This window comes from Chinchilla lanigera, unplaced genomic scaffold (genome assembly GCF_000276665.1).
Source record: "Chinchilla lanigera isolate Chin_1 unplaced genomic scaffold, ChiLan1.0 scaffold00231, whole genome shotgun sequence".
Lineage (NCBI taxonomy): Eukaryota > Metazoa > Chordata > Mammalia > Rodentia > Chinchillidae > Chinchilla > Chinchilla lanigera.
Genome location: NW_004955632.1, coordinates 40,011 through 57,722, shown reverse-complemented (window position 1 = coordinate 57,722; position 17,712 = coordinate 40,011).

Genomic DNA, 17,712 nt, shown 5'->3' with positions numbered 1-17,712 from the left:
TCTTCACTCCAGTTTCTTCTTTAGTTGACAATCTTTTTTGAGAAGTCTGTCATGAATCTCATGGTCTTTCCTTTATAGGCAATCTGTTTGTTCTCTCTAACATCTTTTAACACTCTGTCTGTGTGCAGAATTTCTGGAATCGTGATTATTATCTATCATGATGAAGTTGTGCATTTCTCATTTTCCTCTAACTCATCTCCTGTACTTTTCTGGGTGGCTGGAGTCGTGAGGTTGCATTTTCCTTCTGCATCTTGTCATTATTCTATTTTCAACTTCTTTTTGGTTTTCTGTGTTGATCCTTGTAAGTTTTTGTTGTAGGTAGATTTATCACTAGTATCAGGTCCTCTTTAGGTAAGGTGTATTGTTCTGGATGTCTTCTGTGTGTAGCAGGTTCTAGGCTGGTATCTATCCTAAGATTCTACCATTCTAATTTATTAAGAGTGAGATATTGGTATCTGCTCAGCTCAGTCCCTAGTCCTTTGGTGATTGGTTGTGGTGAGGTTATTACCTCAGAATTTCCTAGTATTCTTATAGATATGAGACTGATTAAAACAGACATGACATCCTAAAGAAAGTAGTATGATTAGCACTGGCAATAGGTAAGTTTAGAACCTCATGAACTCTGGTAACTCCTAATGTTGTACTTTCAACCATAGAAACACAATCTACAGTTATATAACTGAGCTGATCATCAAATAGGAGCTTGTAGGCGAAATGTTTTTCCTGGGTAGTGTGATTTTAGCTTGCAGTGGGGAAATTGCAAGAGGATAGTGGATAGAACAGAGATAACTGAAAAGAAATAAAGTAGAAGCCAGGCTGGAAAATGAATGATGATCATGTAAGTGGTTATTGAAGTTGACAAGAAAAATTAGAGGTAGTATTCAGTCATATGAAGCTCCTATTAAGTCTAGAGAAGTAAATGGAGGAAAGGGAGAGAATAGACGCATAGGTTAGAAGAAAACCATAGGTAAAAGACGAAAATAGAAAAGGAATGGGAAACAAACCACAAGCTAGCAAAAAACAAAACAAAACAAAACAAAAAAAAAACAAAAAAAAAAACCCAAAAGCAAAAACAAAAAAACCAAGGAAAGGAATTTCTCTGGTGTTCACTGAGCACCCAAAAGTACTCAATAACACTGCAAAGACTTCAGTACAGTTTGTCCTGAATTTGAGTCTGATCTTGGCATCCAGGTGTGAGGGGCTGGTGCCAAAGACTTCAGCTAGTATTTTCTATATGTTCCTTATTGGTCTTTCACTCATTACTATGTTTCTTCTGGTGGCATCTCACTCCCAATTGCTGGGCTGCTTCGAGATAAACAAGGGAAGATGTTAGTCCCAGGCACCATGGGCCCTCCTAGTCCTTCTTGTCCTCTGTGTTCCTTTTCTACTGGTAAGTCTCTTTCCTCTCAGCTCAGCTGCTGCAGGGTGGGGTCGGGTGCTGTGATACGGTCTGGAACTCTGTTCCTGCTGTTGCATTCCACGGCTGCTCAGCCCAATTCTTACTCCTCTCCTGTGCTTCGGTGCTAACTTCCCAATTCATTATTTTCCAAGTTCTGGTGCAACTATCCTCTGCATCTCCCTTGGCAAGATTGTGGGTGTTGTGCTGTGCCTTTCTGCTCCCAAGCCAGCAGGACAGCACTGGCATACACAGTCCCAAGGTGCACGACTTTTTAATTCCCTATGCCTCTATAACTACAGATCACATGGGGAGGCATTAGCTGTTCCATTACTAAGCATCGCTGTGGTCTTTAATCTTGTCCCTGGTGGTCCAGACCTAGCACTCTGGTGCACAGAAGCCATGGGAAGGAAAGAAAAAAAGGAAGTGAAAAGAGAAGAAAAAAGGAAAAAGGGAAGAAAAAAATCCAAGAAATGAAAAGCTGACCATCATTAGAAAGGAAGCATTTTGTATGCACAGAATTTACTGCCATAGCATCTTGTGTTTGGAGGAAGGCAGAGGAGGCAAAGGACCATATATCTCAAGTTTACTTTGTATAGCTTCATTTAGACACATTATTTATTTTATTTTTTAATCTTAAATAGAGTAATACAGGAAAAAAAACAATAGCAGCATGTCAACATCAGAGATTTAAACAAAATAGAGCAAAAACATTAAAAGTGACACAGGGTTTCAAAACAAAATGATAGGAATTAAGAGTGGTTGTTATGTTACATATTGTGATTTTCAATTAAGTTGTTGAGATTACTGGATGTAAGAATGGAAAATTGTCCAATCATTAAAGAGAATAAAAAAATTACTAGATAAAACGTTAGAGGCAATACAGCATTTCACTAGACAAGATGGTAGGAATTCAGTAATGGTTGTTCCCTTGCATATTGTTGTGTTCAAATCAGTTGCTCAGATTACCAGATATAAGCATGGAAATTTGGTCAAAATATAAAAAATTTTAAGCATTAATTGTTCCTTTCAATATACCATCAGACATCGGCAGTACAGTTATTGCTGCTATTCATATGTATATTTATATTTTGCCTTCGTTCTTTCTTTTTCTTCTTTCCCTCATCCCAGTTGTTCCTTCCTTTGAGCAATTTCTTTCCCTTTCATATCATCTATTGTACATTTTGAGTTTTGCTTACTCTTTCAGGTTCCTACACTAGGGAGACACTATGATTTTTATACATGTGGGTCCAATTAACTTTATTTATGAGTATAGTCTCTAATTGCATCCATTTACCTACAAAAACATCGAATTCATCCTTTTTTTATAGATAAGCAATACTCCAGTATAAAAATGTCACTTTTTTTTTTTTAAATCCATTCCTCAGTTGATGGCCATTTGGGTTGTTTCCAAGATTTAGGTATAACAAATTGTGCTGCTACAAACATGGATACACATGTATTTCTGTGATAGGATGATTTTAACTCTTCTGGGAAGATACTCAGAAAAGGAATAGCTAGATTAAGTGGGATTTGTAAAACTAGATTTGTGAGGAATCTCCAAACTGATTTCCACAGTGGTTTCACCAATCTGCACTCCCACCAGCAGTAGAGAAGGGTTCCTTTTTCCCCACAGCCTCTTCAGCATTTGTTATTGGTTGATTTCTTAACATTAGCCATTCTTTCCATGGTAAGAGGGAATCTTAGTGTTGTTTTAATTTGCATTTCTCAAATGACTAATGATGTTGAAGATTTTTTGATGTATTTGTTTGCCATTTGTATTTCTTCATTTGAGAAATGTGTATTCATCAGAGATGCCCATTTTTTGGATTGGGTTTTTGAATTTTCAGGGCCTGATTTTTTAATTTCTTCATATATTTTAGATAGAAGTGCTTTGACTGAGGGGTAGTTGGCTAAAATGTTTTCCCTCATTCGTGGGTTTTCTTTTTACTCTATTGATGACTTCTTTTAATGTGCAGAAACTTTTCAATAAGATACATCACAGTCCCTGGCTTGAAATTACACTACAAATCGCATCAATAAGATGCGATTTCAGTTGTTGATCCTTTGAAGTATTTCCGTGCGGTTTGGTTTCTGTTCATGAACTCTGCCTACCCCAATGTCTTCAAGACTTTTACCTACTTTCTCTTCCAATACATATAGTGTTTCTGTTTTAAAAATTAGATCTTTGATCCATTTTGACTTTTGTTTAATGCATGGTGAAGGGCATAGGCCTAGTTTTAGTCTTAGATTGTGGAAAGTCGGTTTTCCATCACCATTTATTAAAGAGTCTATCTTTCTTCCACTGAACTTCTTTGGCCTCTTTGTCAAAGATAAGGTTGCTTAGGGTGTTTAAAGGTGTGTTTTCATCTTCTAATCTGTTCCATTGGTCTTCAAGTCTTTTTTATATTTTATTTATCTATTTTTTTGCCAGTACCATGTGGATTTTATCACAGTAGCTTTGTAGTATAATTTCAAGCCAGGGATTGTGATGTCTCTTGCTTTTCCCTTGTTTCCCAGGATGGCTTTTGCTAATCTGAGCCTCTTCTGAATCAGATGAATTTTAGGAATGTTTTCTTCAGATCTGTGAGGTATTATAATGGCATTTTAATTGGGATGACATTGAATTTGTACAACAATATTGAGAATATGGCCATTTTCACAATGTTAGTTCTTTCTGTCCATGAGCAAGGAATATCTTTCCATTCTCTGATATCCTCTTGAATTTCTTTTTTCAGAGTACTGTACTTTTCACTGTATACGTCTTTTATTTTTTGTTAGATTGATTTCTAAATATTTCATCATTTTAGATGTTATTGTGAGAGGATTGGTTTCCTTAATTTTTAACTCAGTCTGTTTGTTACTTTTGTACAGGAATGCTATTGATTTTTGTGTGTTGATATTGTATTCAACCATGACAATGAATTGATTATTAAGTCTTTAAGCCTTGTGGTGGAGCTTTGGGGATCTTCCATGTAGAGTATCATGTTTTCTGCAAGCAATAGTAATTTATTTTCTTCCTTTCCTATACTTATTCATTTCATTTCTCTCTCTTATCTAATTTTCTAGCTAATATATCCAGAACTATAAATAATAAGAGTAGGGACAGTGGACATCCTTGTCTTATTCCTGATTTTAAAGTGAAAGCTTTCAGTTTTCACCCATTTGGTAGGATATTGGCTGTTGGTTTGTCATAGATGGCTTTGATTAGTTTGAGGTGAAGAGCATCTATTCCTGTTTTCTGTCGGGTTTTTTTCATGAATGTGTGTTGGACTTTATCAAAGGCTTTTTCAGAATTGATGGAGATGATCATGTAATTTTTGTCTTTCACTCTATTGATGTGGTATATTACATTAATTGGTTTACATATTGAATCACCCCTGCATTCCTGACATGAAGCCAGTTGGGAATGTTATGCCATCTTCTAGATCACTTGTTACATTCTGTTTGCTAGTATCTTTTTTAGAATTTTTTGCATCCATATTTACTAGTGAGATGTCCCCCTAGGTCACTTTTGTGGGGTCTTTCTGGTTTTCATGTCAGGATAATCCTTGTCTCCAGAAATGAGTTTGGGAGAATTCCTTCCCTTTCAATTTCAGTAAAGAGTTTGAGAAGAATTGGTGTTGAACCTTCTCTACCTTTCCTGTAAAATTCAGCTGTGAATCCATCAGGACCTGGGCTTTTCTTCATTAGCAAGTCTTTTTTTATTACACTCTGAATTTTGCTGGCTGATACTGAGTTATGCATGATTTTTATATGTTCTTTTTTTCAACATTGGTAATTCATATGTATATAGAAATCTGTCCATTTCCTCCGTGTGTTCCATGTTATGAGAGTAAAGATTTTCAAAGTAGGTATTCATGACCTTCTGATTTTCTACAGGATCTGTAGTGATTTCACCCCTGTCATTCCTTATTGCATGTATTTCAATTTAATCTCTCCTTTTTTGATAAAGTTGGCTAGGGGTTTATCTATGTCATTTATTCTTTTAAAGAACCAACTCTTTGATTCACTAGTTTTTTATATTTATTTTTAGTCTCCATTGCATTAATTTCTGCTCTGAAATTTATAATTTCCTGTCTTCTTTGGATTTGGGTTTGACTTATTCTTTTTTTTTTATAGAAATTTGTGGTGTAGCATAAGATTATTTATTTGTGTTCATTCTGTTTTCCTCTTTTTTAAAAAATGTTTTTTTCTGGTATCAGGAATTGAGCTCATGACCTTGCACTTGCCAGGCGGGTGCTGTGCCACTGAGCTAAACCCCCAGCACCCCATTCTGTTTTCCTGACATGGGAATTTCCTGCTACAAATTTCCCTCTGAGGACTACTTTCATTGTGTCCCACAGGTTCCTGTAAGTTGTATCTACAATTTCATTTGGTTGTAAATATTTAAATTCTAGTTTGACTTCATCTGTGACCCATTGTTTGTTCAGGAGAGTTTTATTTTATTTCCAAGTGCTTAGGGAGTTTTTGTGATTTCTTTTGTGGTCTGCTAGTATGCATGGGATAATTTCAATTCCTTTGCATTTCCTTAAGCATGTTCTATGTGCTAGCATATGGTCTATTTCAGAGAATATCCCATGTGCAGCTGAATAGAATGTGTATTTGATGCTTTAGCCTAGAGCACTGTGTAAGGTTCTAGGAAGTCCATTTGTTCACAAGTTTTGCTAGGTTCCCTTATTTCCTTGCTGATATTTTGTCTAGTTGATCTACCCCTTTGCGACAATGGGGTATTAAATTTTGCTATTATGATTGTGTTTCTGCTTTTTTCAATTTTCATGTCTGTTAAAATTTGTGTTATATTTTTGGTGTCCCTGTATTTGGTGCATAGATGTTTATGATTGTTATCTCTTCCTCTTGAAATTTTCCCCTCACAAGTATGTAGTGACCTTCTTTATCTCTCTTTTTTTTTTTTTTTTTTTGGTTTTTCTCTGGTACCGGGAACCGAACTCACGACCTTGTGCTCGCCAGGCAGGCGCTTTTGCCACTGAGCTAAATCCCCAGCCCCTCTTTATCTCTTTTGATTGTTGTTTTTTTGATGTTCACATTGTTTGCAAACAGAATAGCTACCCCTGCTTTTTTCTGAGTTCTGGTCACATGGAATATTGTTTTTTATCCTTTGACTTAAAATCTATGAATTTCCTTTTGAGATAAATACGGTTTTTTTTATACAGCATATTTTTGGCTTTTATTTCTTAATCCACTCTGCCAGTCTGTTTCTTTTGCTTGGTGAATTGAGGTCATTTACATTAATTGTTAAAACTGATATGTATTGGTTTATCTTTGTCATGTTATTTACCTGCTGTTGGGTTCCTATTTTACTCTGTGTTTCATTCCTTGATTTACTAGGTGGATCATTTGTACTGTTTTCTGTAAATATGTGATCAATTTTATATCTTTCTAGAATATTTTTTAGTAATCTTTGTAGGGTTGGTTTTGTGCTCATGTAGTTCTTCAGTATGTCTTTGTCATGGAAACATTTTTTCCCCTTTAAATTTGAAGGATGGTTTTGCAGGACACATCAGTCTGGGTTGGAAATTATTTTGTTTTAGGACCTTGAATACTTCACTTCAAACTCTTCTTGATTTGATGGTTTGTGTTGAGATGTCTACTGTAATTCCAATGGACTTTCCTTTACAGGTGATCTGTTTCTTTTCTCTAAGAGCTTTTAATAATCTGTTCTGTTACTGGATTTGTGGGATATTGGTTTGTCTCAGTTACTTTTCTCTCATTGTTGGGACAAAATACCCAACACTCAAACTGAAGGAAGGAATGTTTTATGTATGTCCCAGAGTTTGTGGAGATTTCAGTCATTGCTTGACTGGCTCCAAGTCAGGGTCTGCTTGGCAGAGGGAAACTGTTCATAGTAGTGGAAAACAGCAAAAGCAGCAAAATTAAAAAGGGAGTAGTGGCAGCAAGTAGCTTTTTTCTCTCACTTACATATGCAAACTATCTGCCCCAGGACAGGTGTAGCACTCACACTCATGAATCAATCATTAATTTATAAGCCTGTCCCATGTCTGCATATATCTTTGGGGGATACCCTGACACAAACCAAAGCATGATTATTACATGTCAGGGTGTAGTTTCATTTTGACTGTCACTAGTTGGAGATCTGTATGTCTCCCTTACTGTTTGTCAGATTCTTTTTCCATGTTTGGGATATTTTCTATTATTTCTTCAAATATACTTTTACTGTCCTTTTCATTGACTCCTGCTGTTTTGTGGACACCTACTAGTTGTACATTGTTTTTCTTTGCATTGGCTTGTTGCTGTTGAATTGCTATTTTCTGTTACCTTATTATTTTTAAGAGATCTTTCATTCTGTGTTCATTAATTTCAATTCTTTGTTCTAGGTCTGAAAGTCTATCTTCAGCTTCATTCAAGTGGTTTTGCCAGCATTTGATGGAAGTCTTGCTTTCTTGGATATCTCTTTGAATCTGCTTCATGCATTCTAGTTCTTTCTTATATTGTTCATTTAATATTTCCATCATTTTGTTGTGCTCAACTTTTTAAAAATATGTCTTCTTTAGAAGTGCTGACCAATTCTTTCATTACTGTTGTCATTTCATTTCTTACCTGAGAGATTATTTCTGATCTGATTTCCTCTCTGGCCTGTTGTAGTTGTTTCTTTACTTCAGTTGTGACCATTTCAGTGATTTCAGGTGTGTGATTTCCAAGTTTTCCTATGGTGATGTGTCCTGGACTTGTGTCTGTCGTTGAGTTCTGAGATTACATTTTGCTCCTTCATCATGTCATTTCGCATGTCAGAGATGAAACACAGAGACTCACCCTCATGGGAAGCTCATCTAAGTTTCCTAGGGTCCCCAGTTTTCCTGGTAGTCAGACTTACCCTAAGATGGTGGTAGGTGGTGGTCCACTGGGTCCAGGATCCCCAGAAAGTTGGTACAGTGGATGTGTCAGACTACAACCACCTGGGTGGTGGAATGCTGGCTTTTAGGATCAGGATGTCCAAGTAGCTGATGGAACGCATGTGGGTGTCAGTTGTGAAACATGATGGAAGTGCAGGCAGCTGTGAAACATGGACTGCTGCTCTAAGGTCCACAGGCAGCTGGTCAAGGTTGCATGGGCCTCTGCCACAGACCAAGATGGTAGCAGAACATGTCAGATTGATTTTACTGTCAGGTTTTATGTCCAGCCTTTTCTTCCAATTATTTGTGTTTTAATAGAATACCTCTGAGTAGCTCTGAATGAGGCACCTGCTCCATTCTGTCATGTTTTCTTCTTTAATCTAATCATGTTGTTTTGATCTTATTACTCGGTCCATGCATACCTGGTTGTTTGGAATTGTCACCTTCATACTTAAAGCTATATGCCTACCCAAGACAACACTTCTTGGTGTCCATTGAGGGCCTTCAGATAGAAAATCTGTGGAGCATCTTTGACAGGCAGTCATAATTATAACTCCTTTCAGCAGGGCTTACCAGAATGCTTCTCACCCTCTGCCCACTCACAGCAGCTAAGGTTACATCTTTAGAGGGAAGAATACTATTGACAGTTAAGTTAGGTAGAGATATTATAAGTCAGACTTGGCTAGGGCTTTGGGGCAGATAGGTCAGAAGATGAGAATGCTTCACAAGTGTGACTAGAAACACATCTGTTGTAAGCCAGGGCTCAAGCTGAAGAGGGAATGAGAAGACTTACAGGACTCCCAAAAGGGTAAGCAATATGGTGTAACTGGTATAACCTAGTCCAGTAATGTCTAGCTGGACATCAGCCGGTCAATCAGTTGAGTGATCAGAACCTCCTGACACATTTCCTCCAAAAAAGGTGCTTGTTTTTTCTACATACTGTTGCTATGTGGCTTACATCCCCATTGAAACAACATTCTCTAAGAAGTTATACTTGTTATCTTATTGGTTGATCATAGTTTTGTCCCACCATATACCCACTTTGTGAATTTACATCCACCTCTTTATTTTGCTCTATAAAACTTCCTCTAGACTACGAGATGTTCAGCCACTCACTGGGGTTCCCTTCTGCCATTGGAAGCTCTGTCAATAAGAGGTTTCTACTCTTAACCTCCAAAATTTCTTAGATTTCATTCAATTTTGGGGAACACAAACTGCATATTCAAATGTTGGAAGGTATACTATTTCCCTTGTATCATTTGAAGGTCCTATGTCAAGAGCATGAAGTAGGGACAAGGTGCTCTTCTCCCTGGTTCCCTATGTAGCTGGGTCCTGCAACAGAGCTCAGATGTCCCTGCCACCTGCTGGGTGCAGAGACACCCATGCCTGTCTCTAGATGCCCATGGCCTGGCCTGTGCTAACTGCAGAGACTTGTCCAGACCTAGCAGAGTACCATGTGCTCCAGGATGCAAGACTCCCAACCCTTGGTTGCTTCTCCAGTGACACCACATCCTGCACCTCAGGTCCGAGAGACATAGCTGAGTATTCAAGGTCAGGTCCCTTTTTCAGTAACAGGTATCCAATAATGCAATCAATGGCAAAACCATTTTTCTGAGAATTCTAGTAGATTTGCAGATCCATTTCAAACTGTGATCCTTGCATTTGATTTATCATGGTTAGATGTTTAATTTCTTTTGTCCAATTTTATCTTACCTTACCTTAGATAAAATGCAAAGTGTCCTACAGGAAGCTAGAAGGTAGGCAGATGAGCAGTATCATACAAGAAGTGAAGGAAAACATGTTGGAGAGATTGTTATCTCTCTGATAAATCCAAACTTGACCTATAATATGGGTGATGGATTAAAAATGAGGTCTGACAGCATATCTACTCTATCATGAGAATTTTCATGGGAATGAAAATTTGCATTAAGTCTCTTAATTATGAAATGGGAAGAGAGGTCACCCAGGGCAAAGAATAACATCTAGCTCTCTACCATAGCCAGTTAGTAAAGCCTTTCAGAAATATTCAAACTTAGTTCCATCTTCCAGAGAGGACTAGGCACTGATGTGGCATCATTTCATTAGTAAGTCAACATGAAATATTCAAAATTCTTTAGATGGATCCTGACTTCTATGACCCAATTGCTGGATATAGTCTTTTCTGAGTTTGGGGTATATATGATGGTTAGAAAGAGAGCACCACAATGATAGCTCTCAGAGAAGAGAGGAGACTGGGCGCATGACTATATTGAGCCAGTGTGGGGCCGACTCTGTTTGTGAGGAGGGTGAGGTGGCTGACTCATGTTGCAAGGACTCTTGCTGCTCCCCCAGAAGGGACCAGTCAGCCAATATCTTCACCTTTTATTTCAATAAGGAGGACTGAATGGTCCTGGAGCAACTGTCAGTGTCCGTGTCCACAGACATCTGGGGACTCTTGGGCATTCTGCATTTACTGGAAAACAAAATCAGTTACTGGATTTTGGCTTTCTTCTCTGAAACTCCTTCTCTGTATTTATAACCATAATTAGAATTGAGGGGACCCTTAGTCAGAGTATGTTTATACCTCATAGAACATATCAATTTTAAGGTCAAATGTTCCAAATATACTTTTCTGGTGGTACATGCCCACTCAGTGATCTAAAAACACAGGATCTGTTGACTAATGAATGACATAACTTCATGCAGAAGTCTTATTTTCTCATGCTGTCATTTATTGAAGAGGACACCAGGAGACACATCTAAAGTGTCTTCTGAAACTGCAAAGCTTAATAGAGTGGCATTATGGAAAACTTTACAATCCTTCAGGATGGCAGTTTCATTTGCCTTTCCTGAAGAAGCATACAACCTGGTCCTCCCTTAAGGCATGAAGTGACAATCTATAGATGTATATGGGAAATGGACAAATTGCCTCAGGAAAAGACCCTATTCTAGTGGACCCCTAAAATACCAAGGCTCCTCTTTCAAATAAGACACTACAATTCTACTCTGGGAATAGATAAGCCATGTTACTATAAATAGGCACTGTTTGCCTAACATTTCTCTTTGCTTCCACAGGTTCCTTGAGAGTTCAACACACTGTCTCTCTTAACCTGACAGCTGTACAGTTCTCCATACATAGGTACTAACTCCTTTTCATTGTCTTCTATGAGGTTTTTCTCAGCCCTGTTTGTGAGTTACAGCATCTTAATTTAGTCAGAGAGTACATAATCTTTAGTAGGTAGCACCTACTGGCTTTTTAGGAAGTACCTACATGAAGAGAAGGACCTACTTTCCTTCAACAAGCTGTGAAGATCTACGAGGATTTATGTCTCAGGTGGAACTGAGGTATGATATTAAGGCAGTATAAATCACGGCTGGACAACCAGCGAGAGCTGTTAAATCATGGTAGGGATACATGCACGGAGCAACTTCAAAGCCCGGAGTGGGACAGCCTGCATACCACACCAAGATGATATAAGAGATGGAAGCCACAGACTTCATGACCACTGTGCTGTTCATACAATGACCTTTCTTGAAAGCAGGTTATATCTTCTCTTTTCTTCAGAGCACTTCTTCCACTTCAGTGTTATTTTTTAGCACCTATTGCTACTAGTATATCTTCATTGTTTATCTTAAATGAACTTTCAAGTTTTGCATCCGTTATTTCGGTCATTCAATTGTGAGCAGGATGAGTCTGGAAGGGACTATGGGGCACCTCCCTGTCTAATAGCACAATGGCTCAGTTTTAGGGAAGTGGAGTAGCTTTTCTCCAAAAAGAGATCCCCAAACTACAGATATATTTACAAGTATAATAAAAAGAGAATGGAGGACACAAAAATCTCCAGATACTTCATCCATCAATCAAGAGCGCTGAGATCAGTACCAAAAATATTACCATGTGATGCCTCTATGACTCATTTAAAAAGGCCATGATGTAACCTCATAATCTTGTCACATCCATTTGTAAAAATCACATGAAAAAATCAATTATTTTAACAGATATGTGGTAATTATTACTATTAAAAAACAAATTCCTGAATGGTATATAAATATTTACAGTTAGTTCATGTAATCATAAATGAAATGTGTAATTTTTATTATTTCTCCACAATGGTAGTAAATTTGGATGGTAACTATTTCTGATGTGAAGTCTGACATTGAAGAAATTTATGTGTCAGCCTTGAGAAGTCAATTTTATATTATTTACTTTTTCTACCCAAACGAAATTTGATTTATAAGTAGAAAGCATGCTGGCTTCCACTTTAAGGGCACTGAATAATTTTCTATTTCTTTCAACAGTGGTTCACCAAGTACAGCCTTTCCTGTCACCTGAATGACTCTTTCAGAACATAAAGATGACTAGGTCCATGATCTGGTTGTGTCATCAGTAACTCCTTGTGGCTCGAAAATACCCATGTGTTGTAACACTAAAAAAGGTTATTTGCAACATGATGACCTCATGTCTAGTGATATGTCAAGACAGAGAACAGTGTTTGTACTAGGAGGTACTGTGCTCCACAAAGCTAACCAGGCAAGACCACGTGAATTAAGGGGCATGTGTTTTTCATAACATAGTAAGGTTGGAAATAGAAAGCATAGTTCAGAGAGTGCAGCTGTGGGTGATTTTGTGGTTGATGGAATCTGAGTCAGAAGGATGCAGGAGTGAGTATTGAAAGGCTGGATATCTGTGGTGCCTAACACACATCCACATGTATCCATGCCGGTGTGATGGGACTGGAGGCCCTGGGAGTGAGGACAGCACTCTGCAGTTGCTGGCCACCCAGGCCCTCAGGAACAAATACAGAATACCTGTGGAGCTTCGGTGATTTGATTAGTGTTGTGCCTCTTTCATTCCCTTTTCTCCCAGGTACAGAAGAATGCAGGTAGATGGATGGGAGTTGATTGAGACGCTGGCTGACATAGATGTTCCCAGATACAACCACAGAGGCTTGGAGCTCAGCCTGAAGGAAATTGTCACAGGCCTCTTTCATTTGTCCTGAGGTGACAGAGAACTTTGGAGGAATTTGACCTCCAGTGTAAAACACACCCACAAGGAGAAATATTCAACTGGTATACTTAGTCATTTTTCCTGCTTTATGAAATTTCCTTTTGAAACAGCCAAAGGAATATATCTGTGCATGACGTGCCTATTTCTATAGAATCTCAACATGACACATCCTGTTTCCTATAGGAAGGTTGTTTCATTGTTTTCTTAACCAGTGTTTCTGTGACATTACGGAATGGATTCAATGTCTCTGAATCTTTTTACACATTTGTACTTTTTGCTCCTCTTCTGTATTTATCCTCCTTCCTTGCATTTGTCTTGTAGTAAAATTGCTAAACTTATTTGTTGTTTTTCTGTTAGATTGCATTTTTGGGGCTATATATGCAAGTTTGCATGGTGTCCATTGCTGTTTTGCTTTATACTGTCTTCTTTATAGGTCAGATTTGCCATCTGATGTTACTTTTTGGTTCCTGCTAGTTCATTAAATGGATCCAATCTGTATATAAACATGTTCACTTTCCATTTACATTTCATTCCCCTTTCATTTTTCCTTCTACCCCCTCATATACCATTTTGAAGTACCATTTACTCCTCTTTCCAGGTGCAAATATAATATTTTCAAACCTTTTTTTCCTCTTTTGTTCTTTTCACTTCTTTCTTTCTCTCTTCCTTTTCTCCTTTCTAATTTCTGACTTACAATATTTTATCATTCTAGGCCAAGAATAATTTTTTGGCTATTGATCCCTATGGGAACGTAGTCTTGCCATCTCCTGGTTTGTGTTTCCACCTAGAGTCCAGTGTTCAAAACATGTGTGCTTCTTAAAACTTTGAATGAAGGAACTCCTGCAGACCATTGGAACTCAAAACGGAGAAGCCCTCCTTGCAGTCATTCTTGATGAAATGAATTTGGCAGAGAGAGAGAGTTTTTTTCTCTTTTCTAGGATAGAGCCACCCCACCTGAACTGTTGAGGAAAAGAACTAACCCAAATAATAGAGGTATTCCTGTTACCTCTGAGTCCTTTTCAAATAGCAAGACTCCAGGTGTGCTCTGAGTGCAGATTAGTAAGAAGCCACTGGTGAGCACCTTGCGCTGAGTGAGTGATTGCTGCAAGAAGTGCTGTTCCCATGGTTTGAGTCCGTGCTTCACTCACACTGCCATGATTCCCAGCTGAAACATGCAGAGAGAGCCAGGTATTTCCCATCTACTTCTTGAGGGCAGAGCAGGTGACTCAGGACCCTGCCACAGAGGGTCTCATTCTGTTTCATTCTGGCTGACCGTCAGTGGACAGACTGAGTCTCCGCCCTCTGGGCACCTGCTGCAGACAGGAGTTCCTCTCTGAGTAGCCTCAGGTACCTCTCGGGCTGGGGGGGCACATGTGGCCCCTCCCTGCACACACCCTGTGCTGACTGAGACAGTGCTACAAGAGCTGCTGGTCCCGTGGTTCAAGTCCGTGCTTTATTTTCACCTGGACCCCCAAGGGGCTTGAAGACACAGGCAGTTTGGCATTGCTGCCAGACTGGCCTGTGTCTGGTTCCTGTATGTGTCCTGAACTGACTGGAGACACAGAGTCAGGTGGTTCACAAACTGTGGACCCTGCAGTTTGTGTCTGGGTTTTGTCTGTACCCTGAACTGCCTGGGGACATAGGTCCACTGGACCAGGATTGTCACACAAGTGCAACCCGAGTCTGGGCCATGTATGTGCCCTGAACTGCAAGGGGACACTGGATCAGATGGTTGGCCATCAGCTGACACCAATGTCCATGTCTGAGACTGGGGATAAGTAGATACAAAACAACAATTGCTGCAAAAACTTGAGACTAAGTAGTACCTCTTATGGGTCACTGAAGGGCAAACTTGACCAACAGGAAAACTAGGGACACTAGTGGCCTTTGTTGTGCAGCCACTGAAGTGGGAAGCTGAGCCTTCTGCACCCAGTAGCAAACATGAACAAACAACAGACTAAAATACAATCCCAGAACTCCACCCCACACAGAACAAGTCCAGGAGACATCGACATAGGAGAACTTGGTAAACGCCTGCCAGAAATAGCTAAATGATTTCAATGGAAGTAAAGAAACAACTCTATAAGGTCATAGAAGAGATGAGATCAGAAATCATCTCTCAGGCAAAAAATGAAATGACAATAATAATGAAGGAAATGCTCAAAAAGTCTGAAGAACAACCATATAAGAAAATAGAAGAACAAAGGCAATGGACAGAAGCATTAAATGCAAAATATAGAAAGGACTTAGAACACATAAACCAGATTGAAAGACACTTCCAGGAAAAGAAAGCTTCCAAAGAAAGCTGCCAAAACCACTGGAATGAAGCTGAATACAGAAACTCAGACACTGAAGACAGGATGGCAGCTAGCAACTGTGAAAGAAAGGATCTCGTAAAATCAACAAGGATCCAGGAAAAGTCAACTTAACAGCTGCAAGATGAGGCAAAGAGGAAAAATGTACGACTTATAGGCGTCAACGAAAGAGCAGGAAACAACACAACAGACATGAAAAGAATATTTGCAGATATAACACCAGAAAATTTCCCAAGCATGGAAACAGAAGCTGACACACAGGTAAATGAGGGATACAGAACACAAACCAAGCACAACCAAAATAAAAGTACAGCCAGACATAGAATAATCAAGCTCCCAGATCTCCAGCAAAAGAACAGAATATTAAAAGCTGCTAGAGAAAAGAAACAGATTACCTATAAAGGAAATCTCAACAGAATCAGAGCAGACTTCTCAGCACAAACCATCCACTCAAGAAGAGCTTGGAGCAAAATACTACAGGTCCTGAGACAGAACAGCTTCCAACCAACACTGATGTACCCTGCCAAAGTATCCCTCAAATTCAACGGAGAAATAAAATATTTTCATGACAAAGAACAATTAAAGAACTTCATGAGTGCCAAGCCAGCATTACAAAGAGTACTAAAAGATATTCTAGACAAAGAAAAATCTGACTGCAATTTCAAGAACAAGAGTAGAAAGGAAACATCAAAAGAGCAAGCAAGTAAACAGGTAGGAAAAGTAAGACACCAATGAAAGAAAATAACATGACAATGATAAATCAATGCATAGGGGTTATAACTATAAATGTGAATGGACTCAATTTTCCAAAGAAACAGACTGGCAGAGTGGATTAAAAAACAAAGTCCAACGATATGCTATAAATAGGAAACACATTTCACTCAAAAGAAAATCCACAGACTAAAAGTCAAAGGATGGAAAGCAATCCTCCATGCAACAGGAACCCAGCAAAAAGCAGCTGCAGCTATTCCAATTGCAGACAATGTAAACTTCACACTGACAACAATCATAAGAGATAAAGAAGGTCACTACATACTAGTCAGGGGAAAACTGCAAGAGGATGAGATAAGAATCATAAACATATATGCATCAAATATCGCAGCTTCAAGTTATATAAGACAAATATTAACAGGCATGAAAACCCATATAATTAATAACACTATTGTGACAGGGGACCTCAACAGCCCATTGACACAAAGAGATAGGTCAAGTGGACAAAAAATCAGCAAGGAAATAACAGATCTGAACCAAAGCTGTGAACAAATGGACTTAGTAGATGTATACAGTGTTCCACCCCAAAACATAAGAAGACACATTTTTCTCAGCAGCACATGGCTCTTTCTCTAAAATAGACCGCATCTTGGCCCATAGAGCATACCTGCCAAAATGCAAAAGAATTGAAATTATCCCATGCATATTATCTGACCACAGTGCAATGAAATTGGAAGTTAACCACAAAAGGAAATCCAACAACTCCATAAACACTTAGAAATTGAACAACAACCTCCTGAACAACCCATGCATAACAGAAGAAATTAAAGATGATATTAAAAAAATCTACAAACAAATATATATGTGAATACAACTTACCAAAATCTTTGGGATTCAATGAAAGCAGTCCTCAGAAGGAAGATTGCAGCAGTGAATTCACACATAGGAAAACGGAAAGAGAACAAATAAGTAGCCTAATGCTAGATCTTAAACTTTGAGAAAAAGAACAAGTGAGGCTCAAAGCCCAAAGAAGGGAGGAGGTTATAAAGTTTAGGGAAGAAATTAATGCAATTGACACAAAGAAATCCTCCAAAAGGTAATGAATCAAAGACCTGGTTCTTTGAAAGACTAAATAAAATTGACAAATTTCTAGCCAACCTTATCAAGAGAAGGAAGGAAAGAACTCATATTCATGCAATAAGGAATGAAAAGGATAAAATCACCACAGATTCCACAGAAATTCAGAAGGTCATTAACACCAACTTTGAAAATCTTTACTCCCATAAGATAGAAAACTCAGAAGAAATAGACAGATTCCTAGATATGTATGAACTACCAAGGCTGAGTCAGGAAGATATCAAATTCCTGAACAACCCAATGTCAGGTAATAAGATTGAAAACATGATTAAAAACTTACCGACAAAGAAAAGC